Source organism: Notamacropus eugenii, chromosome 4, assembly GCF_028372415.1.
Source record: "Notamacropus eugenii isolate mMacEug1 chromosome 4, mMacEug1.pri_v2, whole genome shotgun sequence".
NCBI lineage: Eukaryota > Metazoa > Chordata > Mammalia > Diprotodontia > Macropodidae > Notamacropus > Notamacropus eugenii.
In genome coordinates this window covers 242924532-242950931 of record NC_092875.1, presented here as the reverse complement: position 1 = coordinate 242950931, position 26400 = coordinate 242924532, and positions in this window count along the sequence as shown.

The window sequence follows — 26400 nt, the reverse complement described above, 5'->3', positions numbered from 1 at the left end:
GTTGATGAGGGCCTGAACTAAGCTAGTAGCTTTGTGAAGAGAATTAGGAGGTCAGATATGCTGAATGTGGAGATAGAAATGTCAAGATTGGGCAATTGGAAGGATACAACATCTCAAATCTCATCTTTTACAGGAGGTCTACTCTGAATTAGTCTTTCATGGACCCAACAGAGAATATGGGGTGTGTGAGGTATTCAAAGAAGACTAGCACCTCTGGTGTGAGGGCTTGTCAAACTGTTTTCAGGGATGCTCATCCACCTTTGGTGTTTACCTGACACTCAACACTGTAGCATGTGCAGCAGTCCCATGCCAGTAAACCACCTTGGCAGATGGGCTAAACCAGGTTGAGGGTAACCGACATACCTTAAAAAAACTGACGAATTAGGGGAATGTTTTACCCCAATATGTGAAGATTTTCCCCAGCCGAATGAGTGAATAACTGTTTGTTCCAACTACTATGAAGTCTGCTGAAGCAGGCACTGTGGAGCACTTAGAACTTTTTCAGGCATTAAAAACATTTAAGTTCATCCAATGTATCCTAGGCCATTGACAGTCATCCTGACTTTTGCCATGCCACTGGACTTCAATGACTCTGGAGAACAGAGTGAGTTGGATGACTTTGTGCAACTCTGCTTCACTAAGATCACATCTAGAGGACAGACAACAACATATAATCTATATATTTATTATGTGTGCTAGTTGTTTGCATGTTATTGTCTTACCCCTTAGATTGTAGGTCTAAGCACAGGAATTTTTTCTTCTTCTTTTTTTTTAATCCCAGTATTTAGTATAATGCCCAGCACATAGTAGGTGCTCTAGATCTATGAAACTGTAAACTTTCCCATTTAGAGAACATAAGAGCCAACCAAGTTTAGTACAGTTTCTTTGCTTTCACTTGAACCGCATACCAAGGTACTGAAAGAACTTTAGAATATGATTTCCAAATTGCTACACATGAAGGTGGAAAAATTGTGACAAGGAGAAAAGATGCCACAGGACTTGAAAAAGAAATGTCTAGTAATAGTAAGATAAAGTTTTCTTTGTATTTAGTATTTTTATTATTACATTTGATGGAACATTAGAGTTATCAAAGAAAAAGACAGATTTAGGAAACGAAGAAGTAGTTAAAATGGGACTTCTGAGAATTGTATGTAGATTTCTGGAAATACATGGCATATTTTCAATGTAACTTTTGGACAGGAATGGTAAATAGCTAATGAGAGCCAGTTAAATATATAATGGTCTGTGTTCTATTTTTTCCAATTTATTAATTTATTTATTTTTAGTTTTCTGCATTCACTTCCATATGTTTGAAATTATCTCCCCCTCCTTCCCCAAGAAAATACACAATCTGATACGAGCTCTATACATACATTCTTATTAAACACATTTTCACACAAGTCATGTTGTATAGAATTATAACAAATGGAAGAAACCATGACAAAGCAAAGCAAACAAAACAAAAGAAAAGCAAAAGGAACATACTGTGCTTCTTACAGCATAATAGTATTCCATTACATTCATATACCACAACTTGTTCATCCATTCCCCAATTGATGAGCATCCTTTCAATTTCCACTTCTTGGCCATCACAAAAAGAGCTGCTATAAATATTTTTGTATATGTGGGACCTTTTCCAATTTTTATGATATCCTTAGGATACACCCCTAAAAGTGGTATTGCTGAGTCAAAGGGTAAGCATGTTTTTATAGCCCTTTGGGCATAGTTCCAAGTTACTCTCCAGAATGGTTGAATCAGTGCACAGCTCCACCAACAGTGAATTAATGTTCCAACCCTCCCACATCTTCTCCAACATTTATCATCTTCCTATTTTGCCATGTTAGCCAATCTGATAGGTGCAATGTGGTACCTCAGAGTTGTATTGATTTATATCTCTTTAATCAATAGTGATTTAGAACATTTTTTACATATGACTATAGATAACTTTAATTTCTTCCTCTGAAAACTGCCTGTTCATGTCATCTGACTATTTATCGATTGAGGAATGACTTGTATTTTTGTACATTTGACTCATTTCTCTATATATTTTAGAAATAAGGCCTTTATCAGAAACACAAATTGTAAAAAATCTTTTCCAGTTTTCTGCTTCCCTCCTAATCTTGGTTGCATTGCCTTTGTTTGTGCAAAAACTTTTTATTTCAATGTAATCAAAATTTTTCATTTTGCATTTCATAATCTCTATCTCTTGTTCGGTCTTCAATTCTTACATTCTCTATAAATCTGACAGATATAGTATTCCTTGCTCCTCTAATTTGTTTATACCTAAATTGTGCACCTTTATGGATTTTATTTTGGTATACTGTGTCATACCTTGGTCTATACCCAGTTTCTGCTACATTGTTTTCCAGTTTTCCCAGCAATTTTTGTCTAATAATGAGTTCTTATCCCAAAAGCTGGTGTCTTTGGGCTTCTCAAACAGTAAATTGCTATAATCATTATTATGCTTTTGGTACTTAACTTATTCCACTGATGTACCCCTCTACAAAGTTTTTTTAAGGGAGACAAAGAGTGTACTATTCAAACTATCAATGGATGAGTATGAATTCAGTTCCTAAAATTTAAAACTTATGGAAGTGAATGCTGAAGGAATGACTTGTGAACATTTAATAGCAAATAGTTATTAATATACACAAAATTGGGATTCTTAAGAATAATACATGCCAGAATAATATTATTTTCTTTATGAACATGGTAATGAGCATAATTGAGCATAATAAATGAGCATAATGAGCATATGGTTAGTGAAATGAAAAAGGTCAAAGAGATAGAACTGCTACTTGACATGGAAGAGACAGTGGTAATATTTGAAATCATAGACATGGTTTTTGCATCTGGGCTATTACTTCCTGTTTGTGTAAATTTTGGTGAATTAGCTTTACCTTTCAGCCTTAGTTTATTTTCCTTTTATTTCCTTTATTTTATTTTTAATTAATGAAAATTTTGAACTTAAATCAATAAAATTGACATTTATATGTAAAAAAAGACCACACATGAAATTGCAAATCATCTCTAATATGCATAGTTTATATATACACATGTGTATGTTCAAACTGGAGACTTTAAAGCTGTCTTATTTATTTATTCTGGTTTTCCTTCTGTTCCCTTCTCTGTATTAAAAACAATGCCTCAGTGCCCTCTTCTCTTTTTTCTTCTGCTTTCTTGCTTCCCTCTATTTCCTCTCATCTTCCAATATGTTTGTCAGTTGTATATTTTCCTCTATCTCATCTGCTTGTACATTTTTTTCTCTTTCTCCTAATCCCTTTCTTTTTCATTGTTTAAAATACCTCTTTGTAGCTTATTACGTGAATTGTGTATACTGCTTCAGGTTAAACAGTAGAGTCTAAACGTGTCTCTCTTTATAGAGCAGATGTTAGTGAAAGAGGAATTTGCTTAATATATCTGATTTTTAACTGTTATTTCTGTTTCTACTCCTTCGTCCCTCTTCTCTTCTTGTCTCACCCTTGTCTTGGCCTTTGTTCACAATTCTGCGTTGCTCACAGACAACAGTGCCTTCTTTGATGTGGGCATGTAATGCTGGACAGTCCTGTGTCAGTGTTTCCCATGTCTCACAATAGATTCTAAAGTTCATCAGAGAGACTTTGAGAGTATCCTGTATCACTTCTTCTGACCTCCATGTAAGCATTTGCCTAGTGTGAGTTCTTGGTAAAATAGTCTTTTAGGCATATGTACTTTCAGAATTCAAATCACATGGCCAACCCTTCAGACTTCTACAGAAGTATTTGAATGCTTGACAGTTCAACTTCAGAAAGGACCTCAGTGTCTGGTATTTTATCTTTCCAGCTGACCTTCAGAATCTTACTAAGACAACTCAGATGAAAGTGATTCAGTTTCCTAGCATGGTGTTGGTATACTATCCAAGTTTCACAGGTGTACAACAGTGAGGTTAGCACAACAGCTCTTCAGCTTGGTAGCAAGCTTAATACTTCATTTTTCTACATTTTCCTTTGAACCCTCCCTAACACTGAGATAGCTCTGGCAATGCATGTGTCAACCTCATCATATATGTATATGTACATACCTGGAAATATGCTGCCAATGTAAATAAGCTTATCTATAGTATTCAAAATTTAATCTTTTGCTTTAGTCTAAAGTTCCTTGTATGAATGGTGTGGTGCTGACTGGTGCAGAACTTATGTTTTCTTCAGGGTAATTCATATAAGCAGCAGAAAATCTGATCCATAAACTGTTGCATGACTGCCTCACAACCTTCATGGAATGCACAAAAATTTGTGAACAAAAAGTCATGCACCAACTCTCTCTCAATGGATCCATGTCAGTCTTTATTATAGTGCCTTAAGGTTTGGTCATTGGACTTGTTCTGTTCTACAATGTTGTTAGAGACTTAGATGAAGAGATAGTCATTGTGTTTCTCAGATTGAAAAAAAAGAGACAGGAATAGCTAAACCATTAGATGCTAGGAACCTCCCGCCCAAAAAAGCCCCCAAACCCCAGAACTCAAGTCAGGACAATGGGTTGGGAACCAATAAAATATAATTTAATTGAGATAACTATAAAGTCTTATGCTGTCTTCCAGCTTGGGTAGAACTATGGTCAAAGGGTAATATTTAAAAAGGAGGCAGATTTTGCAGATAAGAGGTAAAAAAATCCAACAATTATAATGATCTCACAATAAAATGGGGATACTTCAAAATATAGTAAGTTACCCATCATTTAATGCCATCCAAATAAAAACCTAGATATTCCTTCCTTGATTTCTTTGTGTTTCTCACACAGCTAAAGCTTCTGATATACCAAGGTTGATATCCTGCATATAATCATTTTTTTGTTATCACTTCTATAAATCTTTCCCTCTCATCTCCATTTTTTTTCTATTTTACTTTACTCTTAGAAGTGTCAATTCATGAAGAAAGTCATCTGGATAGAAGCAGTGCCCCTTCATCCTAAATCCTGAAGTCCAGTTCTACCACCTAGCTATCTCATAATTGTTTTCCTTTCCAATGGTGGTTTAATCTCATTTCTGAATCCCCTCCCCTCCTCTTCTTGGTGCAGCTACCCCTTAAGAGTTCTTAAGACAGGATAATTTTTTAAACATGTTGGAGAAAAGCCGTCTTTTGTTTAGAAATTGGGATAAATCATTTCTATGATCCTTGCTATCTCTGTAGTTCTTTAGAATATTGCTTCCTAAAAGCTTTTTTTTTTTTTTTTTTTTTTTTTTAGTTAACATAGTTGATGTTTAACCAAGTGAAAGACTGATGTCATTTTTTTGAGATTTCTCTTTTGCCCTCTACAGGCTTCTTAGAATGACAAGTACATACACACTTTATTCGAAAGGAGCCCAAGTGTAAGTGATAGTTATGTTTATTGTTCTTAGACAAGAAATTGGCATTGCCAATCTGCTTTCAAGGTGTCTAAATGGGTTACTTGATAGTCATTTAGAGTATACTCCAGAGGAAAAAAAGATTTGGAAAGGGGAAAAGCAATGTTAGCCACAGGGTTAATGGTTGTTTCACTCAAGTAAAGTGGAAAATAACTCAAGAGTAAATGTGTTAAAACATTTTCAGGCATGAAGTGTTGAGAAGTTTTATAAACATGGCAACATTTCAGAGTTCAAAGTACATTTGTGGGAGGTCATTAGAAGTAGATTGCAATTTATGAAGGTTGAAGAATTAAAGACCCTTGTTTTATTATGGTATAAATACCGCTTCTCATGATTCCTCCTTCTTCCATTCTCATCTCCTCAATCTTTTGACATAACTTATGATATTTTCATCCATATGATGGAAATATGAGATGAGAATTTGGTCCTATTTGAGTCTGTTGGATTAGAAAAGCCTAAGTAGAAGTATTTGATAGGGCTGAATATTGGGAACCTCAGTGGGATGGTGAATAGGTATTTAGACAGTGGGAAATGTAACTCAGGACTCCATTTCCTAAGTATCCAGGATGGGAATACCAAAGAAGCATGCTCCAAATAGTCATGCTTTCAAGATTACTAGTATCAAATTAAAGATGACTGAGGAAATATTGATAATAATATATGATAATAAAATACCCTTTCTTGTTTGCAAAGGATGAAGACTCTGGACATGAAATATTATACTATGCCAGGGTTGATTGATTTTGCTAAATTTGTTTTTATTCATTCTTTGAAAACTTCTTTGCTTCAAGGCATGACCTCAATAGGTAGGATAGTGGAAGAGATATATTCATATATAAAGGTGATGTAAAAATAAAAGATATCAATAATTGTAAAAAATATATGGTCATGAATATCTGAATGATAGAAGAAAATGGAAAAGATTCCTTGCTTTTGATTCCATCATCCTGAACAATAATCTTATTCTGGTTTTGATCTCTCTTTCCCCTTAGATGTAAGAAAAACAGATGAACTCAGTTTTTATTGTCAGCTGACCTTGCCATTATTATTTAATTTTAAACTCTGGCACTATTAACTCTATAATACTTTTTCTTGTTTTTGTATTCATCTTCTGTTACCCATTCTTTCTTTCATCTTTGGTAAAAGTCTTTTAAATTGAACTTTTGTTCTCTGTACAACCATATCCATTATTTTAGACAAACCTCATTTTTCTTTTCATCAGAAATGCTTCTTTTTGTATCTTTAATGTTTTAATCTTAAGAGATTCCTTTCCGTTGAACTCCTGCAGGATTTTAGGTCATGAAAGGGCACCCATCCTTTCTTTGAAGAGTTCACCTAAACTCTTTGAAATCTGCTTTTCCCAAATCCAAGATGCATCTCAGGCATTTGACATTCCTTTCCTTCTGTATCACAAACTTGAAAATGTAGTAGTTTATTCCTCCTGAGGTTCCCCTTTCATTATTAGTGTAATTTTTATTTCACTTTAAGTTTTTCAATTAATGCAATTTAGTTTCTCTTCTTCACATTTTTATCCCTGCCTATTGAAAACAAAGAAACACAAATATACAATTTTGTAACAAATAAGTATAGTCAAATAAGCTAATCCATGCATTGGCTATGTTCACAAATGATCTTTGCATGCTGCATCTTGAATCCATCACTTATCTGTCAGGAGGTGTATTGCATGCTTATTCATCTGTCCTCTGGAATCATGACTGGCTACTTCACTGAAAATAGTGGAAAGTGGGGGGGGCAGAGCCAAGATGGCAGAGTAGAAGAGTGTACCTGCTCTAGCTCTACTCCCATAGCCCATAAAATACCTGTAAAAACAACTCTAAACAAATTCTAGTGCAGTAGAAGCCACAAAATGACAGAGTGAAAGAGATTTCCAGCCCAAGGCAACCTGGAAGGCTGAGAGGAAAGGTCTATCCCACTGGGCCCAGAGTGGAATGCAACCCATCCTTGGCCATGCAGTGCTGCAGGGACAGGACTGGAGCAGGCTTCAGGGCATGGAATCACAGGCAGCAGCTGCAGTTCCCAGATTTCTCGACCCCTAAACACAAAGACAGCTTCAAAGGTCAGTGAGAAAGCTCTTTCACATAGGTGAGAAGAGAACAAGGTCTAGCCTCAGCCCCGACCCCAGGGCAGCAGCAGCCCCTGTGACACAGAATCCATTTTTGGAGCCCTCAGCAAAAATACCATGGAGGAATTAAGCGACTGAGTCTCAGCCCTGAGTGTTGGTCCAGGAGTGAGGAAAAGGATTGGAATGGTGGAGCTAGTGGAGGCTCTGGAGAGGGAACCCTACTCACAGATCCTGGGCAGAAAAGCTTATGGCTGCTTCCAGACCTGAGTGCAGGTCAGGAGAGGAGTAAATTCCTCTCCCTTGATTCTGTCACTTTGGGAGAACTGAGAAATTAGAGGTCCCTAAAATATACCCTCCACATGACAAAGGATTAAAAGTCAAGTAACAGGCTGAAAAAATGCCACAAAAAGGGAAAAAAAGAAAGACAAACAAGACTACATAAGGTTACTTTCTTGGTGAACAGGTACTTTCTTCCATCATTTCAGATGAGGAAGAACAATGCATACCATCAGAGGAAGACATAAAAGTAAATGCTTCTGCATCCAAAGCCTCCAAGAAAACTATTAATTGGTCTCAGACCATGGAAGAGTTCAAAAAGGATTTTGAAAATGAAGTAAGAGGGGTGGAGGAAAAATTGAGAAGTGAAATGAGAGCAATGCAAGAAAATCATGAGAAGCAAGTCAACAGCCTGCTAAAGGAGAACCGCCCCCCCCCCCCCAAAAAATACTGAAGAAAATAACACCTTTAAAAATAGATTAACCCAAATGGCAAAAGAGGTCCAAAAAGCCAATGAGGAGAAGAATATATTAGAAAGCACAATTAGCCAAATGGAAAAGGAGGTTCAAAAATTCAATGACGACAATAGTTCTTTAAAAATTAGAATGGAGCAGTTGGAAGTTAATGATTTTATGAGAAACCAAGAAATTACAAAACTACAAAAAATATAAAAGAAAGAAAAGTAGAAGACAGTGTGGAATGTCTCACGGGAAAAACAACTGACCTGGAAAATAGATCCATGAGAGACAATTTAAAAATTATAGGAATAACTGAAAACCGTGAGCAAAAAAAGAGCCTAGACATCATCTTTCATGAAATTGTCAAGGAAAATTGCCCTGATAGTCTAGAACTAGAGGGTAAAATAAATATTGAAAGAATCCACCCATCGTCTGAAAGAGATTTGAAAAGAAAAACTCCTAGGAATATTATAACCAAATTCCAGAGTTCCCACATGAGGAGAAAATGTTGCACGCAGCCAGAAAGAAACAATTGGAGTGTTGTGGAAATACCATCAAGATAACACAAGATCTAGCAGTTTATACACACACACACACACACACACACACACACACACACACACACACACACACATACACACACACACATATGGCACAGGTTGAGTTTAATAGGATACTGAATAAATACTGAAAAATGAATACTGAAAAAAGTCTCAAGAGTTATACATATTATCATTCCAAGTAGGAATGCAAACAGTTCAGCTTTAGAAAGTGCTTTATGATTTCTATTTCCTGTTTACCTTTTCTCTTTCCTGTTTACCTTTTCATGCTTCTCTTGATTCTTGTGTTTGAAAGTCGAATTTTCTCTTCAGTTTTCATCAAGAATGCTTGAAAGTCCTCTATATTATTGAATGACCATTTTTTCCCCCTGAAATATTATATTCAGTTTTTCTGGGTAGATGACTCTTGGTTTTAATCCCAGTTCCTCTGACTTTTGGAATATCCTATTCCAAGCCCTTCGATCCCTTAATGTTGAAGATGCCAAATACTGTGCTATCCTGATTGTATTTCCACAATACTCGAATTGTTCCTTTGTAGCTGCTTGCAATATTTTCTCCTTGACTTGGGAACTCTGAAATTTGGCCACAATATTCCTAAGAGTTTCTCTTTTAGTGTCTCTTCCAGGAGGTGATCAGTGAATTCTTTCAATATCCATTTTATCCTCTGTTTCTGGAATATCAGGGCAGTTTTCCTTGATAATTTCATGAAAGATAATGCCTAGGCTCTTTGTTTGATCATGGCTTTCAGGTAATTCCATAATCTTTAAATGGTCTCTCCTGGATCTATTTTCCAGGTCAGTTGTTTTTCCAATGAGATATTTCACATTATCTCCCATTTTTTTCATTCCTTTTGTTTTCTTTTGCAACTTTTTGGTTTATCATATAGTCATTAGCTTCCTGAACTATTTTCTTCAGTGAGGTTTTAAACCTCCTTTTCCATTAGGCTAATTCTGCTTTCTAAAGCCTTCTCCTTATTGGCTTTTTGGACCTGTTTTTCCAATTGAGTTAGTCTGTTAGGTGTTATTTTCCTCAGCATTTTTGGGGTCTCCTTTAGCAAGCTGCTAACTTGCTTTTCAAGCTCTTCCATGGCCTGGGCCCACCTCCATTTTGGAGGTACTGAATACAGAAGCCTTGATTTCCTCTGACAGTATGCCTTGTTCTTCCTCATACAAAAGGATGGAAGGAAATACTTGTTCACCAAGAAAGTAATCTTCTATGGTCTTATTTTTTCCCCCTTTTTGGGTGCAGTTTCCCAGCCAGTTACTTGACTTCTGAATCCTTTGTCAAGAGGAGGGTCCTAGTGCTCCTGATCACCCCAGGACTGTGCTTAGGGCTGAGATTCAGATAAGCTGCTCAATTTCCTCAAGAGCTTTAGGTGGGGGCAGGGCTACCACTCAGGACTAAGATTGAGATCAGCTGCTCAATTCCCCCAGGGGCTTTATGCTTAGTGCTCCAACAATGGAAGAATGGATGCAAGCTGCTGCCTGCCTGCCCCAACCTCCACAGGCCTCAGTTACCCAACCTGTGCAGCCACCTTAGGCTGGGGCCACGGGTGGACTCTGCTCCCTTCTCATTCAGGTTGAAAAAGCCCTCTCACCGACCTTTGGTGCCTGTGCATTGAAGGATCTGAGAATTGCTGCTGCAGTTTTGTTCCTGAAGTCTGCTCCAGTTCTGTTCCTCCCAGAGCCTCAGGGCCTAGGCTGAGCTGGGCTCCACTTTGCATCTGGCATAGCAGACCTGTCCCTTCAAGCCTTCCAGGTCACCCTGGGCTGGAAATCTCCACTCCATCTTTCGGTGGCTTCTGCTGCTCTAGAATTTGTTGAGAGTCTTTCTTTACAGGTATTTTATGGGCTATGGGAAAAAGGCTAAGGTGAGTACATCTTTGTACTCTGCCATCTTGGCTCCAACACTCAGAAGAGGTTATATTTAAAAAATAAAATTAAGAGGTGAAAGATGAATATGTTGGGAGGAGAAAGAGAAGAATGGAATGAGGCAAATTACCTCTCATAAAAGAGGCAAGAAAAAGCTTTTTTAATGCAGGGGTTAAAGGGGGAAGGTGAGAGTGAAAATATGAAGCTTATTGTCATCACAATTGGCTTAAGGAGGGAATAACATGCACACTCAATTTGCTATGAAAATCTATCTCACACCAAAGGAAAGCAGGGGAGAAGGGGATAATTGGGATGTGGGGGAGATTATAGAAGAGAGGTCAAATGGGAGGAAGGAGTGATTAGAAGCAAACACTTTTGGGGAGGGATAAAGTCAAAAAAGGAAATAGAATTCATAGGCAGGGTAGGATGGAGGAAAATATAGTTAGTCTAACACAACATGACTATTATGGAAGTCTTTTGCATAACTACTGATGTATTGCCTGCTTGCCTTCTCAGTGAAGATGGGTGGGGAGGGGGGAAGGGAGAGAAGTTGGAACTCAGAGTTTTAGGAACAAATCTTGAGAATTGTTTTGCATGCAACTGGGAAATAAGAAATACAGGTAATGGGGTATAGAAATTTATCTTGCCCTAAAAGAAAAAAGAGAACTCCCATGAATGTTGGTATGTGTCTGTACTTTCCTTTTTTAAGAAAAAGAATCAGTCGTAAATAAATAAATAAATTTGGGAAAAAATTGGTGGTATGGTTATAGGAGTGGTACTTCTGGGTCAAGAGTGTGTATAGTTTCATACTTTTTGATAGAGCTCCCAGTGGCCTTCCGGAGTACATGGACCAAATCACAGCTCTACCAACATGTATAAATGGGCCTGGTTTTTACAGAAACTTCAACATTTTTTTTTTCATCTTTATCAATCTGCTTGGTGTGAAGTGAAAATCCAAAGGTTCTTTGATTTACATTTCTCTGGTTGTGATGTACAAAAAGTTTGAGAGACATAGTTTCTGGGTGATTACTCATGTTGTAAATAAAGCTAGCATATGATTAATAAAAGAATGATCATTTGGTCATCTCTCTTAGACCAAAGACCCCTTCTGGAACTCACTCAATGCTTATACTTATTCTCCAGTCCTTGGAAGAGAGATATTCCTGAGGACGGAAACCAACTCTGATTGATAAGCAATTAATGAGAGAATGAATATTGTAATGAGAGACAGACCTATTCTAATGAGTGCCAGGGATACATCATTGATCACTCAGCTTTGGTCAAAGAGAATTATCTATATTCATATCACCCTTCTGACAAAAGGGAGAATACACATTTTCTTAGACCTGTCTGAATAAAACAGAGTGGACTGGACTCCATCAATTCACCTAACTTTACCTTTTGAGCAGATCTGCATTCTTCCTCTCAGTATTAACCCTGTTTCTCAAAAGGCTGCCTGAGCAACCTACAGGGGATGATTTCTGAATGAGGAAGTAGAAAAGGAGAAAACTTTGATCCTAATTCAAAAATTACTTATTAAATTCAAGAGATAAATAAGAGTTTCTCTCAGGTTTTTAGAGATTTGGATAATTTGGCTATTTATAACTTGAATGTCTTTTTTTTTGGAAACTGCCTATTTTCATCCTTTGACCATTTATCAAATGAAAAATAGATCTTATTCTTACAAATTTGAATTAATTCCTTACAGATCTACAGACCTTGGAAATGAAACCTCAAGAAGGGGGAAATCCTTACTACAAAATCTCCCCATCCCCCCTGTTAATTGTTTCTCTTTGGTTTCAGCTACATTGATTTTGTTTGTGCAAAAAAAACAAAACAAAACTTTTCTAAATCGTGTATAATAAAAATTGTTATTTTTGCTTTCTGTGATCTTCTTTATCCTTTGTTTGGTCAAGAATTTTCTACCTATCTACAGATATTAAAAGTAATTTCTTCCTTACTTGACTAATTTGTTTAAGATATACCCAAATTATGTATACATTTGGATCATATCCTAGGACACCCTGAGTCTAAATCCAATTTCTACCACAATACTTTCTCATCTTCCTAGAAGGTTTTGTTTAAAAGTGAGAATGATCATTAGTGATAGGATGATTAGATGTGGTGGATAATGCAAATTCTGAAATCTAAATCTCAAAATGTACCGCCTTTACTTGTCTGCTATGCCACTCAACAGTGTCAGAATAGCTCATGGATGAGGAAGAAGAGTGCAACAAAAATACATAGGGCTTTCCATATTTCACTTTTCTATGTAAGAAAGATTCCATTTCTAATGTGTATAAATTATATTTAATCAGTTTTCCTAAATTTCCAGAATTTTTAGATGTAAAATAGTATCTGTTACTTCTATTCCATTAGATTTTGAGATCCTTAAGGGTCAGAGACTTTATTTACATTCCAGGGATTATCAAAGTGATTAATAGTCCATGTGAAATGCTTATTGACTGGATGACTCCCAAATTTATAAATATTATAATTAGTATAAGGGGAAAAGGAGCAAAAAAAGGAAAGGGAGAAAGAATGTAACTCATCCCATCACTGATTTTGAAAGTTTATTGGACCCAGCCTTTACAGAGTAGGAGACAGAACTCTTGACCTTGACTGAGCTTTGTGTAACATTGAGTCTAACAGTTCATTCCTTTTCACAGGTGGTTCATAAGGGACTTCATGGCTAAACAAAGGACAAAGTGTCTTTCTGTTTGACCACAGTCTGAATTTTTGACAACTATTAACACTCCTTAGTTAGTTTCAAGATTAATATGCTGTAGGTGAAGTACAGATGTTAATATTTACTCAGAGTTCTTATTAAATACTTCATATTTCTTGTATCTGTGAGATGGGACATCAATAATTACTGGAAACAAGAACAAATCCTAGAGCACCCATTAAGTTGATTCTCATAGCTGATCTAAATACTGTATAATATTTATCACTATCTTCCCCTTTTTCATGGCATTTTGCCATCATCCCTGTAGAGCAAAAGAATCTGCCTGAAAGGACTGACAGAACTGAGTTCCATTTGTTATCTTTCTTTATTTCATCTAATAACTGTGACCAAAAATTCAACACCTAGTGGCACCTCTACTTCTGATGAGTCTCTGTATACCTAGACAAGATGATTCTCAGAAATTAGATGTAATATTATACCTAGACTCTATTTAAATATTTTCTATCATGGTAGAATGAGTTAGAGTGTGTGCTCCTCTAAGATAGCCTTTGAGAATCCAGTCACCTCTAAGCCACATTGTGATATTGAAGCAGAATTTTGTGTAAGGTTATGTTGTTATCATGGGGTTTATCTAGACCAAGTTTTGGGGAATACTAAAATTAATAATTATAATAATAACTAGCATTTTTAGCCAACCTGATCCAATAAACATTTATTAAGTGCCTTCCATGTGCTAGGAACTGTAGTAAGCATGGGGAGATACAATTAATTAAAAGAAAGACAGCCCTTGCTTTCAAGGACCTTGCAATCTAATTTAGAACACACAGAGGCAAGAAAGTGTGAGTGTGTGTGTGTGTGTGTGTGTGTGTGTGTGTGTGTACCAGTACCAAAAGCAGAGCAGGAGATGAAAAATGTGGTGAGCCGAAAGTTCTACTTTCTGCCCCTTATAAAGAAAGGTATTGCTGGGAGAATGGGACTCCACCCTTCATCCCTCTAATCAGAAGGGAAAGGAGGTTGAGGGAGGTGGTGTCATTCAAAGTTTGAAAATCATGTTTAATCTTCATAACAGGCTTGCAAGGTAGGTGCTGTTATTATATCTGTTTTACAAAGGAGGAAATTGAAACAAAGAAGGGTAAGTGACTTACAAAGTTCATAAAACTACTAAGTGTCTGATTCAGGATTTGAACTCAGGGCTTTCTTATTCCTGCATTCTTTCCACTAGCTCACTTAGTTCTTATTCTTATGTTCTATCCTTTGGACTACCTAACTATATTATGAATAGCCTTGGAGTTACCAAGTGGTTCATGTGTTCTTTTTTTTTTTTGCTTCTGTTTATTGCTTTTTGATTGAAATTTTCTAGTTGTCTCTATTCTGCAAATTGGATAACTCCTTTATAAATGTTTATTGGATTATATTGGATATAAATGCTAGTTATCGTCATCATCATTCATTCGTTGATTTTAATATTCATAAAAACTTGATTTATTTAAACCCTATCATAACAATACAACTGTCCACGAAGTCCTGTTCCAGTGTCACAATGTGGCTTAGGGGTGACTCCGGATCCTCAAAGGCTGCCTTGTGGAGTACAAACTCCAGCTTATTCTATCATAATTTAATGTAACTATGGTTACATATCCTTTACCAATCAATTATTTCCAGATAAATTTTGGAACAAATCCAAAGTAAAGGCTGCTACACTTTCAAAACACCATTGTAGGAAATATTTTGTAATTCACCCTTATTAATTTGTTAAAAGAGAAACAAGTGAGTAATACTATCTCATTGGCCCCATACTTTCTTGCTTGTTGTTTAGTCATTTTAGTCGTGTTTCACTCTCTGTGACCCCATTCTGGGTTTTGTTGGTAAATATACTGGATCTACTTGCCATTTTCTTCTCCAGCCCATCTTACAGATGAGGAAAGTGAGGCAAACAGGGTTAAGTGACTTAAACAGGGTCATAAAGCTAGTAAATATCTGAGGCCGGATTTAAATTTAGGTCTTTTTGACTTCAGGTCCAGTGTTTTATCTATTGTACCACATATTATAATAATCTATTTATATGGAAGATGTATATTGAGAAACATGATTAATTTCTCCATTTGTAATATAACTTTTCTATTTAGGTTAATTGATGGACTTTAATACTTTTTTCCCAGTTTTTCCTTCTAGAAGCAGAAAAAAGCTCAAATAGCTTAGGTCATTTCTCAGAAGAAAATAGGGAGGCAAGTTTAATGCTCATCAAACAATTTCTCAAAGAATTTAAATCTACGAGACAAAAAGATTAAATGTGTTTGTGCTAGCTGAAAATCATTTAGTGCAATGAGAAACTTGCAAAATAGGTTTGCCACACTTCATGACTCAGTGTTTGATTTGGGTATCACTCATCTTGAGAGGATATTCTGTATGGGTCATCTAATTCCAAAGTTCAATGGCAGGAGGAAGAATTAAGTTTGATTCAATTATTTTAGAAGATATTTTAAAATGCTCACAGATTAAAAATGCCCAGGGATACAAAGATTAAAAGTAGCTAACAAAGTACTAGAGGAAAAAGCTATGTGCACTAATGTCTATAACACAAATTACCATTCAGCATAGGAAAGATAAAACTGTCATAAGAGATTAAAAGTGAGTAAGATCATTTTTAAGTGGAGAGATAGGTAGGACTCAAATTATGAATGGCCTTGAATTAAAGCAAAGGAGTTTCTGTTTTACCCTATAGAAAATAAGAGAGTCACTGAAGGATTCTGATGATGGTATTAGGATCATAAGACTTGTACACCAGGAATATTCCTTTGATGACAGTGAGAAGGATGGATAGCTGAAAGAATGTGCAAGCATGAAGATCAACAGGAAGACCATTATAATAGCATTGGCAAGAGATAATTAGACTGATCCACAGTTGTTATACTATAAGTGGGGAAGAATACATACATTTTCGAGTCATTGTGGAGGTAGAATTATCAAGTTTTGGAAACTTTGGATATGGGAAGTAAGGGAGAGGGAAGAGTTAAAGATGAACTCCAAGGTTTCAAACCAGGGTAATTAGGCGAATAGTAGTGCCATTAGCAAAATTAGTAAAACTAAGAGCTTTGTTGTAGATTTGAATATATGTAGGGGAGGTATTAATGAGTTTAATTTTGGACATATTGGATTTGAGCTGATAGTAGGATAGCCTGGTAGAAGTGTTTCATGGGAAGTTGGAAATTCAACTGCACAGATCAGAAGAAAGATCTTCCCCCTTCTATCTCCTCCTCTCTTTCTTTCACACACACACACCCACACACCCACACTCGTGTGTATGGATATACACACATCTATATGCATATTCTTATGTCATTTACGTATATGTGATAACTAAGGCGATGAGAACAGGTGAGCTAAGTAAGAAAAGAAGAGGACTGTTCTTTGGGACAACAACACATAAGAAATGGTAAGAAAAATAGAGACCAGAAATGGAGACTGAGAAGATACTAAATAGAGAGAAAGAGAGACAGAAAGAGACAGAGAGAGGGAGGAAGGGAAAGGAGGGAGGGAGGGAGGGAGGGAGGGAGGGAGGGAGAGAGAGAAAAAGAGAGAGAGAGAGAGAGAGAGAGAGAGAGAGAGAGAGAGAGAGAGAGAGAGAGAGAGAGAGAGAAAATAGAGGTAGGAGAACTAGGTATTTCAGTGTCATAAATTAAAAGAGAGTCTCAAGATGAGAAAATAGTTGACAGTATTAAATGCTGCTTGAAGATGAAGGATGAGAAAATGACATTCTATTTGACAAGTGAAAAGTTATCTATCAATATCCTTGTAGCAAGGCTGATTTTAGAAGAGTAATGAGGCATTAGTTTGGGAGAAGATTTTAAGGAGCAGAGGTGCAAGCTTTCTTCTTTCTTTTTTGTTTCTTGACTGTAATAAATGTTATATAACTATCTGAGACTGGATTTGAACTCAGATATTCCTGACTCCAGGGCCAGTGTTCTATCTACTGATCATCTAACTGCCTCAGAGGTACAAACTTTCAAATCAATTTGTTATACATATTGACTCATCCAGAAAGGACCCAAGGACATAGGTATTCCACTTCACTGCTACCATCTGGGTCCCTATCTTTGTATAGCTTAGGAAACAAAAACTTAAATCTAACTACTTCTAAGAAGTAAAATCTATCCACATGTACTACAATAAATGGTTGGCCCATGGCTGTTGTTTTATATGCAGTTTTATACTGATGTCAACAAAGGGATCTAGAACCATTTACAAATGTACCAATCATAAAACAATTCAATCCCACATACCTTTTAATGAATCAATCAAGATTTTGTCACATAAAGCTAAAAATCGGGGTTGATAAAATTCTTTTGAGCAATACTTATGGCTATCCATCATTTATGCTAGAAATCTTTACATAGTCTCCTTTTCTTTCTCTGAGCTGTTTCCTGATTTATCTATTTTTCAATTAATAGGAAAAAAGCAGGATTGTAGAGGTTTGGTTTGAGGAATGAGTAAATAATGAGGAAAGGAAAGCAGACAATGCGGATGACTTGTTCCAGGAGTTTTAATTCAATTCAACCGGTACCTTTTAAGTACAGAGTTTGTGCCAGGCATGGTGTTAGGCATTAGGACTGGTGGTCAGAGAAGGCATTTTTGATGTAGGTAATGAGCTACACTTTTGTCCTCATTATCTTCAAATTTATACCACCTTCAAGATACAGTACTTTGAAATCCTACTCTCTAAATCCATACACATTGGTCCTTCAACCTCTTCCACTCCCCAACTTGCACTAAATATATTCTTTATTATGTTTACAGCCTTTGATCTCAGATCCATTCTCACTCTTTTAGTATGCCTCCCTTATTCTGGCCTTACTTGGACCCATATTTAGGCTTGATACTAGGGTTCACTAATCTAATGTTTCATTAATTATTACCTCAGAATTCTTTATATCCCTTGCATTTTGCCACTCATCCTGTAGACTCTTATCCCTAGATAATTCCTGCTATTTTCTACTTTCTCCACTCATGCTCCAGGAGTGCTTAGTTTTGTAAGAGAAAATTGAGTTGAACTTACCTGCTATAGATTCCTGGTACATAACTTTAGTAGCCTTTTTCTGCTGACTGGAGAACTTTCTCTACTTTTATTGACTTCTGATCTTTCCCACAGTGACCATTTCAAACCTTTTCTATTCTTTTTCTGCTTTACATACTACTCTCACGTCCCACTTCACTGAGAAGACTGAAGTCTTTCAGTGTAGTCTTCCTCAACCTTTCCCCTTCTACTTGTAAAACTATTTCAGCATTTTTACCCTATTTTCTAACTTTTACTAATAAAATAGAAATATCCTTGCTATTCAGGCATTGCCCTCTACATATGCCTTTGATCTCATTACCTACCACCTCCTTTATGGTCTTAAATTATACCCTTTCTTATATGTGTTTTCATTCACTCCTTCCAATCTATTTCCAAATACCCTTAGATCTTTTCTTTATTTAAAAAAAAGGTAAAAAGAGAGACTCAGCAACCATTCAACAATTGACCATTCAGCAACTGTCTCATGCCTCTCTGTTCTTTGCTGCTAAATTATTGGGGAAAAAATGTTATTTACAATTGATGCTTCCACTTCTTCATTACATACTTTCTTCTCAAATTCATGCAATAATCACCATTCAGTCCCTACTACTCCTCTGAAACTGTTCTTTTGAAAGTATTTTATGATTTCCCAATGATCAAATTTAATAGCCTTTCTTAAGTCCTTCTCACTTTGGCTTCTCTTCAGCTTTTTATTTGTTAAACACCTCCTTCTATTAAATACTCTGATAATATTGAGCTTTAGAGATACCACACATTTCTGGTTCTCCTGTTTTTTAAATACTTCTTTTTTTTCCCTTCAATGGCTCCTATTTCCTTCCTGATCTCAATTGGGATGTTCCCCATTGCCCTGTCCTTGAAACTCCATTTACCTCTTTTTTCACTCTTAACCTTGTTAACCTTGCTCCTTTGATTTTAACTACCATTTTATTGAGATGTATCTGTTTTCCTGAGCTCTAGACAACTACCTCCAATAGACTAAAAATGATCTTCACCTGGATGTCTCAATGGCCCCATCAACTCAACATTACAAAATCAAGGATACTACTATTAAATTTCTCCTCTTCTTAATATTACAGTTCTATCTGATAGACCATTGCCTGTAATGCTCATGACCTAGGAGTCAACTTTGACTCTTTTTCCTCTATTACTTTTTACATTTAATTAGTTACCATGTTCTGTCATTTATCCTCCTGAATATTTTACACATGGGACTATTACATTTCCATTGTTGCAACTCTAATTCAGACCTTCTCTTCTACCCATTCAGTCATTGCAATAACATCTTTACTTTGCTTTCCCCTTCCATTCTCCCTTATTCAATGTCAAAATAATTATCCCAAAGGATGTCAACAAATTTATTAAGAATTTACTATATTCCAAGAAGTGTGCTAAACATTGTGAATGCAAAAAAGGGGGGCAAAATGTAGTCTCTGCCTTCAAGAAGTTCACATTGTAATAGAAGACACAACATGTAAATAACTATTTTATTAGTTATATTAATAACAAATACAGGGAAAGTGAAGAAAACCTTAGAAAGAGGGTTTTGAAAGTGGTGGTGGTGGTATGAGTTTGTCAGGGAAGGGAACCGGGAAAAATCTCTTGCAGAATGTGGGATTAAGGCTGAGTCTTGAAGATATACAAGAAATATAGATGGTAGAGGAAAGGAGAGAGAGCATTCTAATTATGGGAGATAGTAAAGGCAAAGATTCAGGAGATGAAGTGCTATATGAGCAATAGCAAGTAGCCCAGTGTAGTTGGATCAGAGACTATTATATTGAAAGGAATAAAGTATAGAAAGGCTGGAAACATGGAATTGGCCAACTTTTGAATGGTTTTAAATGTCAAGCAGAAAATTTTATCATAGAAGTTCTGTTCCCAGGGAGGCATTGGAGTTTACTGAGTATGAAGTTGAACTGTTTAGACTGGTACTTTATGAAACTCATTTTGATAGTTGAACAGGGAATGGATTAGAATGGTGAAAGACTTGAGACACAGAAACCAATCAGAGGGCTGTTTTGACAGTGCAGGCATGAGGTTATGAGGGTCTATATTAGTGGTGGCTAGGTAAGTGGAAAGAAGGTAGAAGCAATACCTGAAAACTGATTGTTTATGTAAAATAAACAGCAGTGAAGAGTCAAGTATGATCATAAAGTTGTGGGTTTGGGTGACTGGAAGTATGATGGTGTCTTCAGGAGTAATAATATGGGAAGAGAAGGGGCATTTTGGGGAAAATGTAATGAGTCTTCTTTTGTATATATTGAATTTGATTTCCATGTGGAATCCAGTTTTAAGATATCCAAAGGACGGTAGGCAATGAGAGACCAGAGCCTGAGAGAGAGACAAAGGCTAAAGATTTATCTGTCTATCTATGTATCTATGTATCATCTCTCTCTCTCTCTCTCTTTCTCTCTCTCTCTCTCTCCCTCTCTCTCTCTCCCTCTCTCCTTATGGATCTTAGATTCTTGTTTCCTTCAAGATGAAACTCAAAGATCCCCTTCTGTATGGAATTTTTTTCATCCTCCCAACAATGAGCATATGTATACTCATGTAAGTTGTGCAAATAGAATTTAACTTTCTTGAGTGAAGGAATTGTTCTGCTTTTCACTATGTAACCTCAGGACTTTTTTTAAAATAATGCCTGGCACATAATGGATACATAATAAATGCTAACTCAGTGACTGGCTACTTGAAGATGTTCTGTTTCTTTGGTTCATAGAACACCTTACAGAGTCATACTTTAGGAAATTCTCAAAATTCCAGGTTAACTATAGCTCTAAATATTCTCAAATGTGAGTAACAAGGTCACTAACTCCTTCTAGTCATCCAAAATACAGTATAGACATTAGGTACATGAGTCTTTATTTCTTTCTCGGGGAAAATATACAATGATTGCAAAGGGCTCATAGGAGCTCATAAAGAGGGAAAGGAAAATCAAACACTAAAATAGTTCATTAGACCACCTGTGGAAGGCAAATAAACTTTGAAGGTTGTTGAACAAAATTCCTCTTTCATGTGGAACTGTACTGTTCATGTAGATCATTTCAGTAGTGAGGTCAGCAAGATGCAATTCTTTCCTCTCCTGAGTCCTCTGGTATAGTTTTGATACTTCAAGACAGTGACAATCTTCATTCTCCAAATATCATGTGACATGTTTCCCTCTATGAGGCCAATAATGGAATACTAAAATCTAGAAACTCTCACAGTTTGTGCTACCTATGAGTAAACTCCTAAAGCTGGTGCTACCCAGGAAATACTTCTTCTCTGGCTACAAGGATAGATTCTGAGATCATATTGTCTAATGGATTAAATTCTTATTGTCTCTACAAATATGGTTAGGTTAAGCAACAGCATCCATGAACTCTCCTCCATTCTAAGGCTATGTGCAATGACATATCTATTGCTACCATGTGTTTCTATTCTAAATTCCAACTAATGATATCCCTCTCAAACCCCTATGACTAACTACACTGTGTCTGAATGTTCAAGGATGATAGGTTAGTTTAAAAAGTCCAAGAAGATCATATGATCATATTTTATAGTTGTAAAGGAGCTCAGAGGCCATCTGGTCGAAATGTATCATTTTACAGATGAGGAAATTGAGACTCAGAGAGATTCTTATGCTTGATGACAAAAGTTTCAGAATCATGATTTGAATTCAGATCTTCTTGATTCAAATTCCATCACATTATTTCTTCATGTCTTCACAAACTTTAATATGCCATTAGTGAAGAAAATCTATTTTATTTTGCGCTAGTTACATGCAAAAACAATTTTTAAACATTTGTTAAGAAATTTTTGAGTTCCAAATTTTTTCCCTTTTTTTTCCTTACCAGTCTCCTCCCTGAGATAGTAATAGTTGATATAGGTTATATATGTTCAATCATGCAAAAATTATTACCATGTTAGCCATGTTAAGAAATAAGACAGATCTCTACCCCTCCCCCAAAACACAAAAAAGTACAGAAAGTGAAAAAGTGTGTTTCAATCTGCGTTCAGATTCCATCAGTTCTTTCTCTAGAGGTGAATAGAATTTCCCATCCTGAGTACTTTGAAATTGTCTTGGATCATTATATTGCTGAGAATAGCTAAGTCATCCACAGCTGATCTTCATGTAGTATCATTGCTGCTTTGTATAATGTTCTGGGAAAGCCCACTTCACTTTGCATCAGTTCATAAAAGTCTTTCCAGGTTTTCCTGAAACCTGCCTGCTCATCATTTCCTATAGTAGAGTAATATTCCATTAAAATCATATGCCACAATTTTTTCAGCCATTCCTTAACTGATTGACATCCCCTGTTTCCAACTCTCTGTCATCACCAAAAGAGTGGTTATAACTATTTTTGTATGAATAGGTCCTTCATCTATCCTTCCTTTTTTTTTTTTAATCTCAGGAATATAGACCTAAGAGTGGTATGCCTAAATCAAAGGGTACACACAGTTTTATGGCCCTTTAGGCACAGTTCCAAATTGCTCCACAGGATGGTTGGATCAGTTCACAACTCCACCAACAGTGCATTAGTGTCCCATTTTTCTATGCTTCCTCTAACATTTATTATTTTTCTTTTCTGTCATATTAGCCAGTCTAATAGGTATGAGGTGGTGTTGCAGAGTTGTTTAAATTTGCATTTCTCTAATCAATAGTGATTTAGAAAATTTTAATAAAAGGTATTTTAACAATAACATTCCTTCTCCTACCCTTCTTTCCCATCACACACACCCTCATTGACTTTCATTCACCAATTACCTCAGAAGCATTCTCCAGTCATGGGGAACCAATAATCAGGGTATATAGATATTTCCATAGGACTTTCCCTTCAAACAATGCCTCTCCTTTCAATTCCATTAGATTGTTGAAAAAAAAATAAGAAAATTGATCTATTCTCCCCTATCAACTCCAATAATTAGTATTGTTTCCTGCCTTCCCTCTAAGAGTTTGATCCTATCAATGGAATTATTCCCTTATTCTCTAATCTACATAGGCCATTAAAATTTCATTTTTTCAGTCTTCATATTGCTCTTCAATTGTGTATTTTCTTTCCAAACTCCTTCTTGGTTTCTTTAATTCCTTGCTTCCTATGAGAGTTCCTTGGGTACAATTTTGGAATCTGAAACTAACATATGTTCTATTAAATCCAAAGGTGAAAATGGAACACTATTGAGGAAGCAATTATGAAGGTTTGATATCCTGCTTCGAGTCAACCAGTATATAGCTTTTTCTCCTTGAGAATGAAAATATGCTTGAGAATATGGACCATCTTATAAATCAGAGCTTATGGGCTAATAATTAAACACAAATTCTAACAGGTATTAGAATTAGGGAAGAACTGTCTTTTGCCCAGTTGGAATATAACCAGGTTTGGAACTTTCATAGATTTCTCACAGTCAAACTTGCCCTTTTGGCAGAAATTTTCTCAACATTTTTCTCTTCTTGTTATCCTTTTGCAAGAGTATTTTGGATGTTATCAGCTGGTCCTTATCGCAACCTACACAAGGCAGGACTAGTGTTAAACATGTTTCCCATTTGAAATGGATGGAGGGAGAATGGAGGCAAAACAAATTAAATCTGGCACAGATTAAGTGGCATTCAAGTTGGAAGGACAATAGGGCATACTCTCAAAATACAGTCATGGATATGTGGAAGAATATCCAGGTTTAAGAGGCTCAGACCTGTTTTTCAATCAAAAAATTCAATGCCCAGGAAATACAAAGGAAATTTGAAAGTCAAATGGCAGAAAGTGCCAGCTAGGTGACGCTTTGACCAATAACACCCAATTCCTTAAATTACAATCCATTTTATCGGTTAGTGTTTCTGTCTCCTGGGTGGTGATACTGTGACTCTCCTAATTCAGCCTAGCTACCTGAGTCCTGATAAATCTCAGTATTGTTAACAATAATAAAAAAAATTTTCCTTTTTAATAGGAAGATTCTTTGATATATACTATTCACATTTGCCTAAGGAATTGTTTCTTTTTAAGGGAGATATGGAGCCACTTTTGACTTGATCTTTCAAACCCAGTGTATGGGATAGATATAATTTGTCACTCATAACAATATTTTAGAATTATAAATCATAAGATTTAAACTTGGAATCATCTACATTTATTTAGATCCTCATTGTTTTATTGAATAAGGGATACAAAGTGGTCAGTTGCTTTTTACTATAGAATAATACATAAATTCCTTGTTAAAACTGTGTGCGTGCATATGTATGTGTGCACACATGCACATGCTATTATGTAAATTGAAAACAAATGAGTGTTTCAAAAAGCATTTGATTGCATTTCTCCCTCCATTTAAAATTGATAAAAATCAAATGTGATGGGGGAGAAAGGAGGAATGTCAGTTTCCAAAATTACACTTACTTTGTCTCTAACTAAACTAATTTCATGAGGCTTTGGGATAGGTTTGAAGAGCAGATATTAATGAGAATGAAGGCAAATCTCTTGTTAAAATGTTTTACCTTTGCTATATACTCCAGGTAGCTAGCAAGTCTTTACCGGATCTAGTAAATGACAGGGAATAAATAAAAGACAAGAAGCTGTTTGGGATTTACTTGGAAGTTAGGCAAGCAGTTTACAAATGTGAAAGCTCACTGATATTTGGAATTGGAAATGTCATTTTCTTCTACAAAATGTTTTCTTTAAAAAAAAAAAACAGAACTGACAATGAAATCTTAAGACAGATTCTCCCTCAATACAGTGAACTCATAAAATCCATAAAGTTATTACTCACAAGGCCAGTGTATGGGAGGTGTGATTTTAGGATTTGGAAAGGGTCCTCCCCCAATTCTAAGCTTTTGAAGTCTCTGAGGACAGGGGCCATGTCTTACCTATCATTCAGTATTTTCTGTGCCTATTATGTATTGCATAAAATGTATTGGCTATAAAGGACATTTGCAAATTGTCTTTAAACAATCTTATTTGTATCAAAAAATGACTACATTAGACCTTCCTTTGGCTAAATTATTAAAATATCATATAAATATGTTGAATATTCTTTAGAATGGTAACATAGTAAGCCATCATAGATCATCATATGATTAATCTGAAAGGAAAAGCAGATTAATGTTCTAGGATCAATGGGCTATAAAGAGGTAAGTGATGAAAGGTGGGGGGGGGAGAGAGAGAGAGAGAGAGAGAGAGAGAGAGAGAGGGAGGGAGGGAGGGAGGGAGAGAGAGAGATCTGCTGTTCAGAAAGGCTAAACCTCCTGGATAGGGAGTTACAGTGAAAGCAATATGAGGGTACCACATCTTGTGTGTGGAATGCATGGAGTGAGTGGTAGTAAAGGATGGTACTGAAAACAACACTTTTCCTACTTTATATTTATGATAGAATTGTATCTGGATATAATTATGGGTAATTTAACACAAACCTATCATTTTGCAACTAAGGAAATTAAGTCATTCAATGATTCAGCGAAATGGCACTGATCACTATCTTAGAATTTTTCCCTTCTAAGATTTTATTTCCAAAAGAGATTTTCTTTTTTCATTTGAAAAGACAATATTGTCAGAGGATTACTAGGATATGTTTTCTGCTATGTCCATGGAAATTCTGATTCACTTTAAAGTTTTTGTTTTTTATCAATTATTCTCTTCAACTACTTACTAAGTTTATTCTAGTTCGTTAAAAAAAATAAATGAATTTTTAAGTTTTCAACATTTACTTCTGTAAGGCTTTGAGTTATGGATTCTCTTCCCCTCCTTCCCTGTCCTCCTCCTGAGTACAGTATGCAATCTATTAAACATTTTTACATTAATCATGTTGTAAAGAATTAACTTAATATATTTCTTTTCTATTTGTTCCATTGTATCATTTGTCTCTCATTCAGCTATTTGTAGGGGGAAAAATCATGATCTTTAAATAGAGATGAAATAAGAAAGTAAAGAAATATTTAATACTTTTTATTTTTCTTTTCCCACATATTCTAAAGAGGTAGTTTTTAAAATTGTTTTTTCATTAAAAAGGTCTTTATTTCCCATGCTGTCTTCCCACACTATTGCTGTCTG